Raw genomic sequence first — 12,292 nt, forward strand, 5'->3', positions numbered from 1 at the left:
GAAAAACACCATACTAAGCCCCTTACAAGTACTCTGAGTATTCACTGAGTATACTTTTCAGCACTCCAAGGGTAATGGCAAGTCAGCAGAGCAGAATGAGATCTCTTGAAGCACAGAAAGCCAGGAGGCAGAACTGAGCAGTAAAGAGAAATCCTTAGCAATACAAGAAACTGCCAAAGAAAATGAAGTTAGGGTTCCCTGAAGAAGACCCAAACTTTCTGATTCTTTGTCTTCATTTCTCCTGCATTCACAAGTCTTTATTATTTCATCTTGCTACTTTCCACAGTCTCCTTCTCCTTAAGCCACACTGAAGCTCTAACCTTTAGTCTGAGCAATCACTATTGAGGTGTGTGTACTGCTTAATGCTATGGCATTTCTTGTAGAGTAAGGTACTGGAGTTCCAAAGAACAGGAGGGCTCCGCTGACTCCTGGGGGCAGCATAACTCTTTACCGTATTTCCCCTCTCTCAAGTTACCTCTTCCTGTGGAGATTCACCTTAATAGCTGTCCCTCCTATTTTTATTGACCGGCTGTTGAGATTTATTGAATACTCCATGTGTACTTATCCTTCCCCTATATGACTTCTTATACTCCCAATTTAGTTATTCCATGGTTAAGCTCTCTTGAATTAAATAAGGGTGTGGTGCAGTATGGGGAGGAGTAGGAAAAGTTGGTACTTCCGTTCCCAAGGAAGGCATTTGGTAATATGTGACTGATGTGACTCTACCGGTAGATGCACCTAGCTAATAAGGAGAAATTTTGAATTCCAACTCCATGTTGACCTTTAGCTAGACTGATTAATCTCTAAAGTCACAGAGTAAGCCCTAAACCTCATAGCCATATCAAAATGATAATGAACAGAAATCCCTGGAAAAATGTATGAACCCACTGGAAGGAAACCTGAGAACCTCTTCTTCCCATGTGAAAACCACTTTGGTCACAGCTGTGATCATTATTTTAACCATTAGTCTCAGTAGCAGCCGTCATTTCTTTTGTCATCAAGTATAGTTGGTATTAAGATCTGACTCCTAAGGAATGATTCATCAATAGCAGTATTTGTGCAGTCAGCCAGAAACAATGGGACAGGGGACGGTCTCTCTTGTAAATCATTACACACCTCAAGTTCCTTTCCGTTCCTGCCACCCCCATATCAATAGTGACCATGCTTTTTTATTGATTATTAATGTTTACTCCATCTTCCTTTACTATTTGGTTCTTATTGAGGGTTCTCTGGGTGTAGACTTCTGTCACTTAAACTTGGAAGAAAAAGAATAACCTTGGTGAAATTGAATGAACTGATAAGCACACACACACACACACACTATATATATATATATATATATATATATATATATATATATATAAAATGCCAAAAGGAAACAATGATCAAGTAACAAATAGGTAAATATCGAACACTGAGTTGGCTATTTCCAATCAACAGTTGGCAAAATCTGGCATTGGCTCTCTATGCTTTTAGCAGTATCTTTTATATTATCTCAATAACACATATTCTCAATGACATTTGTTAACTAAATGACCTCTAGTATGTCCATATAACAGTGATACCATTCAGTTTTTACTGAAACTATAAGAGGAAAACATTTTATTCTATTCTATTCAGCATAACGTTCCCCTCCCCCAAATACACACATACTACACACACACTCCATTGTGCAAAGATCAAAGACTTTGACATCAGACAAACTTAATTTCAATTCCCATTCTGTCCTTATTACATTTGTGACCTTGAGAAAGTTAATCTCTGCAAGGTCCAGCTTCCTTGTCTACAAATAAGATTAGGTAAGATAATGTTTAATTTACTTGCAGAAGTTAAATCATTATACCTCTCCTTCTAGTATTTTCCTTTTTGAATAAATCATAATGTAGTAATTATTCTTATTTATTCTTATTCATACATATTCAATTATCTTCTCAAAATGTTAATATGTTTTATATACCCTACAAAACATGTTATAAAACTTTCCAGAAGATGGTTGCCTCTTAAGCACATGACCATATGGATATACATTCCATGAAAGAGAACCTGTCTCTATCCTCAAATCAACTCACCCCCATTTCCAGCCATGGTTGTGTGTCCTCAGACAAGCTATGCACACATGGAAAAGGATCCTGCTCAAGATTTTCCATAGTTATTAGCTCAACTCCCACTTGATCACTTGGTCTATATCTCAGCAACCCAGGAGAAAATTAATTCCTGTGACTGATAGCCTATATTCCGTGTCTTATATCAGCATCCACCTGACCTATGGGATGTCCTCAGAGCTTCACAAAGCCATTTCAAAAGCCCGTTCATATTCCAGAGTACCATAAGGATGGTGAGAGAAGAAAAGTTGCTGGGATCATCCTATTCTCAGTATGCCCCTTCCCACAGAGAAGTTAAGGGCAAAGTGTCCATAGCCAGACTGCCTGAATTAAAATGCTAGCTTTGCTATTTACTTTCTCTGACTTTGGGGAAGTCTCTTTGTGTCTTAGTTTTCTCATCTGCAAAATGGGCATACTTTTAGAATATAACTCAAGGCCCAATGTGAGGATTAAATGACCTAATGTATTTAAAGCACATAGTCTACACCTGGCAAACTGGAAAATCACCAAGATACATGGCGGACTTGGAACTCCTATCTCACCATTGGCATTCAGCACACCATTTCTTAACTGGAGAAATTTAATTAGTCTAAGTACCTATTTTAATTAGTGTATAAATCTTATGTTAATTAATCTGTAAGTACCTATATCCTCATAGGAAAGCAATGTCCAATCTCTTTATTTATTAGCAATATGTTTTCAGGGCACAGGAACCAAATGGGGTGTCATGGATATTAGGGACACCAAATACCCATACAAGTTAATTCACTCCCACAAAAGACAGAGAAATTCAAAACTAGACATGAAAATGGGACTCTGGGATAGACTTAATTTTCTTTTTTTAGAAGTTTTTTAGAAGTTCGTTATTAGGCGGCGAACAGAGATTTGCGGCTTGAAGTTTATGCCCAAGGGAACCAGTAGCTGGTGGGAAGTTTTAGCCACAATGAATCTCTTCCTGTGAAATGTAACAGAAGATTGCTGTCTTTTGCTCCTTCTCAATTCAGGACATACCCAGAGAAGCACTCTCAGCACTCATAAATGTTAGACTGTGACCACCCTTTCACACCTATAGTTGCTACTCATTGAAAACTCTGAGCAATGATAGGCAAAGCCTTAGAGTATCCCTTCTAGAAGGCAAAGTTTTTTAAAAGTTGATTTGAGATTTTCAGTGTCTTCTCCACCAAAATGAATTTTTCTTTTCTTTAGAGGTAATAACTACCCTAATTTTTTATTTTTTTTTTAAAGATTTACTTTATTTATACAAGAACTGGGGTACAGGCCAGATGCGTGGGAGGGTGAGAGGACTCACCAGAGACATAGTGGGGAACAGAATAGGCAGACTGACGAAATACACTGCTGAGAGGAGGAGCGGGCGAGACAGGAGAGGTCTACTGGCTATGTGGGTTGCTCCGAGGCCGGCGGGGATCGAACCGGTACTGCAGAGGCTGCGGACAGCTTCACAGAGCTGCGCTCAACCGCCTGCGCCACCAGGGACCCTTTTTTTGAAGAGGTATATACAGATGATGGGTAGAGAGATGATATATATTAACATACTCTAGTGGACAGATGGATGGTTGTATCTACATATATTGTGTTTAGGTTAATCTTTTGTACCTGTAGATATTTCAGAATGGGAGAACTACACAGTTGTCTGGGTTATGGTTCATCCTTACTTTCCGGGCTTTATTGTTGCACAATAGAGAAAAGCTGATCTTAGTAAGAAGGAACATGAAGGGAAAATATAAGCAAGCAGTGCAAGAGCCAAGGGAAAATGATAGCGTCCATGTTTCAGACAGGCATCACAGAGCGTTAACTACAAAATCAAGGTCATAAGCATAGTACTCCAGCGTTGTGATAACCTTTCATTTATCATTGCCCCTTTGTAAAGTGGCATAAAGAAAAAATGTCTTATGACTGGTGTTGTTGGAAGTGAAATTGCCTAGAACATCTTTTAATAAGAAAACCAGACTCCTTAGCAGAAAAATGTAAAGAGAAAATCCAAATCACTCAGTACCTAACCATGGTAAATAAGCTCCAGCCAATGTGGTTAATTATGGGCAAAAGCTTAAATAAAAACATTCAAGCATTTTGAAGAGAAAATGTCATCCTTTGTTAATAAAAAATAGGGCTGGGCATGGGAATTGGAAGTCCAGGAACTTCATTTGTCTATTTGTGTTGTTTCATTCCAAGTAAATCTTTAATGTCGTTTGACTAACAGATATAAAACTATGCATATAAAAAGCAAGAGGCTCTAACTTTTGAAGAAAACATGAACAGATTACAGGAACTAGACACTTAAGAACGAGCTATGGGGAAAGGAAGTGACTATATCCTTCTTCGAAGGCAGCTTCCCTTTTTATTTCATTCACTTAGTAGTGTCAGAGAAAATACTATAAAAAATGTAATGAAGTAATAAAAGTCATTTGGAAACCTTTTACATATGCTTTGTTCTTCTCACAGAACTACTCACAACTACATCCGTATAAAAGAGAAACAGCCCCTATAACTGGCCTGTGATTGCTTATTAAACATTTACCTTAGTGACTACATATGAAACAGACAAATATAAAAAGAACTTTCAATTTCACAGTTTATCTAGTTCACAAATGCAACCCCAAACTGTTAAATGGGCTAGGGGCCGCAGAAGAAGCATTCCCTGAGCCTTGGAAATCGAATGTTCCCTTGTCTTAAAATGCTTTAAGAGTATAAGCTGGCAGTGATCCATGCATTGCCCGAGAGTACTCTCTCTCCACTTTGTCCTCCACGTTTATGTGGACCATTTGGACACGGTTTCTATTACCAGGTCTACACTTCTACCAATGTCCATCTACAACAGGACACAGTGTTTTCCACTTAGCTTCCTTTCTTGCTGCACAGTACGCCTTCAATTCCATCTCCTCTATGATGACTCCCTTAATTCAATTGAATAGCAATTTCTAGAAAGCTAACATGAGTGAGACATTTTTGTTGTCATCACCGATAAGATGACCCACAGGAGAAATTGCCATTGTATATTTGCATATCTGCCATGAAGACAGAGGCTGCATTTTTCCTTCAGCTTTACATGAAAGTATTATATATCACCAAAGAACCCTCAACACCAGAGAATGAGGCTGTATGTCCTTCAGTAATACATAATACAGAAGAAAACAGGGGGAGTGTGGGGGCGTTAGATAGTTAATTCATAAAAATAAGAGAGGTGATAGATAGATAGATAGATAGATAGATAGATAGATAGATAGATGATAGAGACATAAAGACATAGACACATTGAGGCATAGGTAGATAACAGATATCATATCATTTATAGATATAAGACATATCATATATTTATACCTATATACATACATATTAGTTCCCCAAACTATATTCACTTATAGTCCATAAGTCATTCATTTTCACATCACGAAATCTCAATTCTATTTCTAAGTGTAATTTTCTATGTAACTATATCTTAACATTTTTATTTCACTAAAAGTTAACTTAAACATCATTATATTGCATAAAGGCAATATGCAATATAGTTTTGCACATTGTATCCCGAAGTACACGTTTGTGCACTTCTGCCCACTCTGTTGTCCTCTCTCTGGAGCCCTGTAGGTTGAAGGTTACAAGCACTTCTTATTGAATTGGGCCTGGAGTCTGGGAGCAGGACCAAGAGGCTCGGTCCTTGACTCAGCAAGGAAGAAATTCAACATCGACACCAGAATTAGGCAGAAAAGCAAGAAATTTATTGTCAAATAAGGAGAAGGACAGGAATGTTCTCTGAACTGAGAAGGGTCCCAAGTGGGTAGCCACTGAGGGGCAAAGAAGCAGGAGTTGACATGAGCATAAAGGGAGTTTCTGGCTTAGGCGCTCTTGGGCCCACTGGGTCTCCTTTTTTGGTTCTGTTTTCCTGGAATGAGCTTTTGGCCGATGCTGCAGGATTGTGTTGCTTTCCTGAACATCAGTTTTTCCCTGAGTTGGGGCACCCTGACCCTAACTGCCTGCCCAGCCGCCCTTCCTCACTCATTATGTCTATTTTTTTTCCTACTAGCTCTGTTTCAGTTCTAAACTTACCTCTGTTTTCTTTCTTAGTATGAATGGTAGATTCCTCTTTCCAGGTTACTGGATATTCCAGATGGGATAGAGAATTTGGACTGGGAAAATATGGGATGTAAACTGGGTTTCGTGGATTTTCCCCCTTAATATTTAAGTCATCCAGTCAAAACACAAAAAAAGCATTATTTCGCAACATTAATAAGAATTTTTTCCCTGGATTTATGTTCGGTCTATATTTTCAAAACCCAACCATGAAGCTCTCTCTGTGAAGTCCTATGATATAGTTGACTAATATTATTTCCATTAGCTACTTGAAATATTCTGTGAAAGTGTCATGGCATTTCAAGTATCCAATGTTAAAGATTGATTTAGGGGGAAATTTCTTGAACTTTTTTTCCTTAGTGGTTCATTACCAAGTCAAATTTACAAACTAATTCCATTGAATTTACCACATTTCTATCTTGGGAATTAATAACATTCCCTTCTATTTGAGAAACCATTTCTTCCAGTTACTTGGCAATTGTGGTTACTGCTGTGTCCAGTGAAATACCACTAAACTGAGAACGTAAGTTTCTATCTCTAAATTAAAATTTTGAAAAATAAAAAAATAATCTGGAAAGAAATAAAGATGATCAAATAAGAAACCAAAAAACATTCCTTTTCTTTCCATATTCTGCTGAAGGGTTTCTCATCAACACTCTCTACAGCACTGGCAGTGCCTTAGGAACCTGTTGTTTTTACTCTAGCTCTACTCTCTATTTTAGAAAAAAGTAAAAAAATGGAGAAAGCCACTAGCTTTGTCTTTCAAAATAGTCTCTCTCAGGGCTGTGGCACACCCAGCAGAAGACCAACCAGCTGAAAATGGCAGCACAGTGAGGTTGGTTCAGTTGAATATTCTCCCATGAGTGTGGTCATTAGCAACAGTGTCATTTATTTACATGGAGAGGAAACCTGTGGGAAGAATCCTGCAGATGTTAACAGTGGGTCCCTTTATTCACCTGATATATTTTCTCCACTTTGGACCTCTTGGCCTGACCAAGAGCAACATAAAGGAGTGTTTGATTTTTCCAGTCTCTGATCATTTTTCCGCATCTATCTTGTGTCACATAATTTTTGAAAGTTGGGAAGCCCAATAAACCTGTCCTATAATTGTTTATGATTTTGTCCTTACCATTGCATTCAGGAGGATAAGATTTCAGATTTTCCAGTGTCAGTATTCTCTGGCAAGTTGAACACTGACAAAAGATACTAGGCAGTCAAGAGTGGAATATTTCTAAAAATAAAGATAATAACCTACGTACTAACAAATGGACCGTTTGGGTTGGATAGGGTTTCAGAATATAAGAAAAGTTATAAATCCTATACAAAAGAGCCCTAAGAGGAAGGTAATGATAAAAATCAAGAACTAATTTATTTTTTAATCTTTTTTTGAAAGATTTATTTATTTATGCATACAAGAGCTGGGGTACAGGCCAGAGATGAGGTGGGTGAGAGGATTCACCAGAGACAGATCGGGGAATAAAACAGGCAGACTGACTGAAATACACTGCTGAGGGAAGCAGTAGGCGAGACAGGAGAGGTCTGCAACACCATGTGGGTAGCTCCCTAGCAGACCAGGGATCGAACTCATGCTGCAGAGGCTGCGAATTGCTTCATAGTATGGTGCTCAACCCCTTGCACCACCAGGGAGGCCTTCAAGAATTAATTATAAGAGGCAGATAGAAAAAAATGGAATCATTTATGGAAGAGGGACCTAATTAATGAGACTTGAAACATACATAACTCTCCATATATGTGTGAAATCACAAAAACCTAGAATGGTAGAGCTAGAGTGAGCCTTTGTGTTTTTCTAGTCCCAATCTATTTAGGTGCCAATAAATTATATGTCTATTTTGGCACATGTCTGGAAACACTAATCAACTTGCTATCTTTGTGGTTTACTATCTCAGGATGAAACATATGTTCTTATTCTTTTCTTTATTTTTTTAAAGATTTATTTTATTTTTTATACATACAAGAGCTGGGGTGTAGGCCAGAGGTACAGGGGGTTGAGAGGATTCACCAGAGACAGAGTGGAGAGCAGAACAGGAGGACTGACTGCAATGCACTGCTGAGGGGAGCAGCAGATAAGACAGGAGAGGTCAGCCGCACCATGTGGGTCAGCTCCCTGGCCAGGATTGAACTTTTTTCATACACACACAGCACCTTTTGGAATTTGTACTGGTGTGTTCACATTGACCACTTTCATTAACGTCCTCATTTTGAGCATTACAAATCTGCATAATGACTGGCAAGGATTAGGCATGCAGTCTGTGGTAATGAAACAAACAAAGTTCATTGACTCACATTTAGATCAAATGGATGAACTAAGCCTCATTAATGTCCTTATTAATAAAATTAACCAATTGCCCCAAGACAGAAACCCAATAAAAGGTAGACTCAAGGCATCTAATATCTAACTAGTAGCTCACCACTTTATCAAGCAGCACATTCAATTGACTAATAATTACTATATTTTGTGAATTATTCATTTACAATTTCAAACTTTAAACAAAATGAATTTACATTTTGTTATAAATTCTCTGCTTACAATTCTATTCATCGGTCTGTTTCAAACGAATTTTCCTGATTTGCGGACTTTCACTCTATCGACAGTAGGCATTTAGAAAAGTAAAGTACTTACTCAAAGTCATGCTTTAATAAAATAGTAAGCTATCATTTGAATCCAGTTCAGTTTGATTTAGTTTAAAGTTGTTAATTTTAGCCAGTGCAGTTTAACCTTGCCAGAAATTAGCAAATGCTAACCAATAATTACAATGTGCTAAGCACAGTCTAAACTGTAAGTAATTTCATAATCTTATTTGAACTTCACTACAACCCCATGAAGAAGTTAAGGGATATAACCCATTTTGTAAAAAAGTAAAATAGTAACTTTGAGTTGAAGATGCAATTTAATCTGTGCTTAGACCTAAACTTTGCACGTGAATAGACTATTAGCTGGCCCCCTGCAGAGTGTAAGGGCACTATTTACATGTGCGTGCGCATACTCTCTGCCTTCTGTGAACATGTGATGCTATGGTTAGTATAGGCATTTGTGCTAAAACATCATCACTTCAGTAATCGTATCTTAACACAAAAATAACTCTCAGTTGACACACTATCTTTGAGTCAGGTATACCAGAAGCAGACACAAGCATTTATGTGGAAAAGTTATGTATAAGTCTAGGGGATATTTGTAAGAAGAGGACCAGGAGAGGAATAGGAAAGAGACTAAGCAAACTCCAGCCTGATTCGACAGGGATACCCCAAAGGATAAGCTTTGCCTCATTATCTTTTTGCCTCGTTATGTCTCCATGGCTGTTTATTAAGATCTAGCACAGAGGGATGGAAACACCTAGATTTGTGTGGGCAAGCAGGCTCCTAGAGTAACAGACACTGGCTCTTGAAAGTGGAAGCACACAAAGCCAAAGACCCCCCAAAATGGGAGCAAGGACTTGAACGGGAGTCAGGCAGAACACAGTACCATCCACACACACACATATCCAGAGTGTCTAATCACCAGCTTATGCCCAAGAGAGAATACAGGTCTCTGCAATGGAGAAATGGGCTGGGAGATGGTGTTGAATGCAGAAAGAGCAAATAGAAGGTCAGAAAGAGTCCATGATCTGAGAAGGGGGTAAGGATATAGAGGGGATGCCCCCCAAAGGAGGGCCTAGCTTGAGGACTGAACAAGGCTGGGGATAGAAGAAAGAGAAAAAGGAGCATCTGAGGTGAGAGAATACCATGATTAGACTTGGTCTTCTGTGGCTTTCCTTGGATAAGTTTTCTAACATCTCAGCAACCTTGCAAGGAAAGTTACTATTCACATATGTGACCTTTTATAACCAGTATAAATGCAAACTTGGCCTTTTAAATATAGAAAAGAAACCACTGTTGTTTTAATTTTAATAAGCACACAATTTTTAAGAGTATATGCCTACTAGTTACTCACAATAAGAAAAACTACAGACTAGGAGACCTACATAATATAATCAACTGAACTTTGACAAAGAAGCAATGATTTTCTTTTCAAAAATGATGCTGGTACAATTAGATATACACATGCAAAAAATACATCTCAATACAGAGCTTATGGGCTTTATAAAAATTAATTCAAAATGGATCACAGGCTGAAATATAGGAGATGAACTACAAAACTTCTAGGTGACAACATAGAGGAGAGTATCTAGATAATATTGGGGGTGACGATGATTTTGGATACATCAAACACATGATCCATGAAAGAAGTAATCATAAGCTAAACTTCATTAACATTAAAAACATTAGCTCTGCAAAAGACAAGTGATTGAACAGAAAAACCACAGAGTACGAGCAAATATCTGCAAAAGACATATCTGATGAAGGGCTGTTATCCAAAATACACAATGAACTCTTAAAATTCAACAATAGGAAAACCACCGACCTAACTAAAAATGAACTTAACAGACACCACACCAAGGAAAATCTAATGGACAAATAATCCCATGAAAGGATGCTCTATATTACATGCCACCAGGGAGATGGAATTTAAAACAATGATACCATATGACTCCACATATTTTAAAATGGCCAAAATCCAGAAAACTGATCACATCACATGCTGGTGGGGTTGTGGAGCTACAGGAACTCTCATTCATGGGTGGTGGGAATGCAAAATGACACAACCACTTTGCAAGGCAGTTTGACAGTTTCTTACTAAATTAGACATACTCTCCCCATGTGATCCGGCAATCACACTCCATGGCATTTTATCAAAGGATTTGAAATCCTTTTCATATGAACACCAAAACCTGCACACAGATGTTTATAGCAGCTTTATTCATAACTGCCAAAACTTGGAAGCAACCAAGGAAGATGTCCTTCCGTAGGTGAATGAATAAACATACTGTGTTACATCTAAACAATGGAACATTACTTCATACTAAAAAGAAATGAGTTATCAAGACATGAAAAGACATGGGGGAATCTTAAATGCATATTACCAAGTGAGAGAAGTAATCAAAAAGACTATCGGGTTGTCAGAAAAGTCATGAGGTATTTTTTTCTATGTTTTTCAAGCAAAAAAAAATGCATCATGACTTTTCCAACAACCTAGTACATACTATAGAATTCTAACTATATTCTAAACTATACTTTAAAAATATATTTATATAGTTAACTATATTTTAAAAAGAAAACACTTTGTAAAGAGTAAAAAGATCAGTTATTGTTTGGGGTTGGGGGTGAGGAGGAGAGAAAGGGGTAGCAGTGAAACCACCCTGTACGATGCTGTAATGGTGGACATATGTCCTTACACATTTGTCCAAACCCATAGAAGACACAACATCAAAAGTGAACCGTGATGCAATCTGTGGACTTTAGCTGATTATGATGTGTCAGTGTAGGGTCATTCATTGTAATAAATGAACACTCTAATAGGGCATGTTGATAATGGGGGAGGCTAAGCATGTGAAGGGTAGGGGTATATGGAAAATATATGTTCTTCCCCCTAAATTATGTTGTGAACTTTACAATATTTTTTAAACAAAAATAGTCTCAACTTAAATTTATAAAAATGAAGAAATTTCAAAAACTGGGTCTTTTTCACTTTCAACTAATCTTCAAAAAATATTTTTCATGGCAAATATATCTATGATTGCTGTGTTTCAGAGAAGTCAACAGTTAGAACATTTTTTTTAATTATTCTAAAATCTCAATTTAGGGAAATATTTTAGAGTTTATGTGATGATGGAAAAAATTTACTTTGTACCTGCTTTGAAAAACTCTGTTACATGTGCACATTAATCATGTTTGGGATGATTTATTCCTGCATTCATGTTGGCCAATTTCATTAGTGTTTGGTTTGGCTGAGTGGAATAAAATCTGCTTTCTATTTCACCTTTCTAAAAAGAAGAGTGAGATTTGTGCTAACTTATATAAAGACTATTCCTCTACTTTGCTCCAAATCTCAGACACTTTCACATTCATCTTTCTTTAACATTCTCCCTCTGCAGACCCATTCCAACGTCTCTTGATTTGGGTCTGTTCAAGCTAGACCTTCAGTTTGCTTTCCAACCCCTTCAGTCCCTATAGCAAGCTGCTTCATGTTCACCCAATTTGATGTCAGAGGT

Source organism: Talpa europaea, assembly GCF_964194135.1.
Source record: "Talpa europaea genome assembly, chromosome: 10".
Classification (NCBI taxonomy): domain Eukaryota; kingdom Metazoa; phylum Chordata; class Mammalia; order Eulipotyphla; family Talpidae; genus Talpa; species Talpa europaea.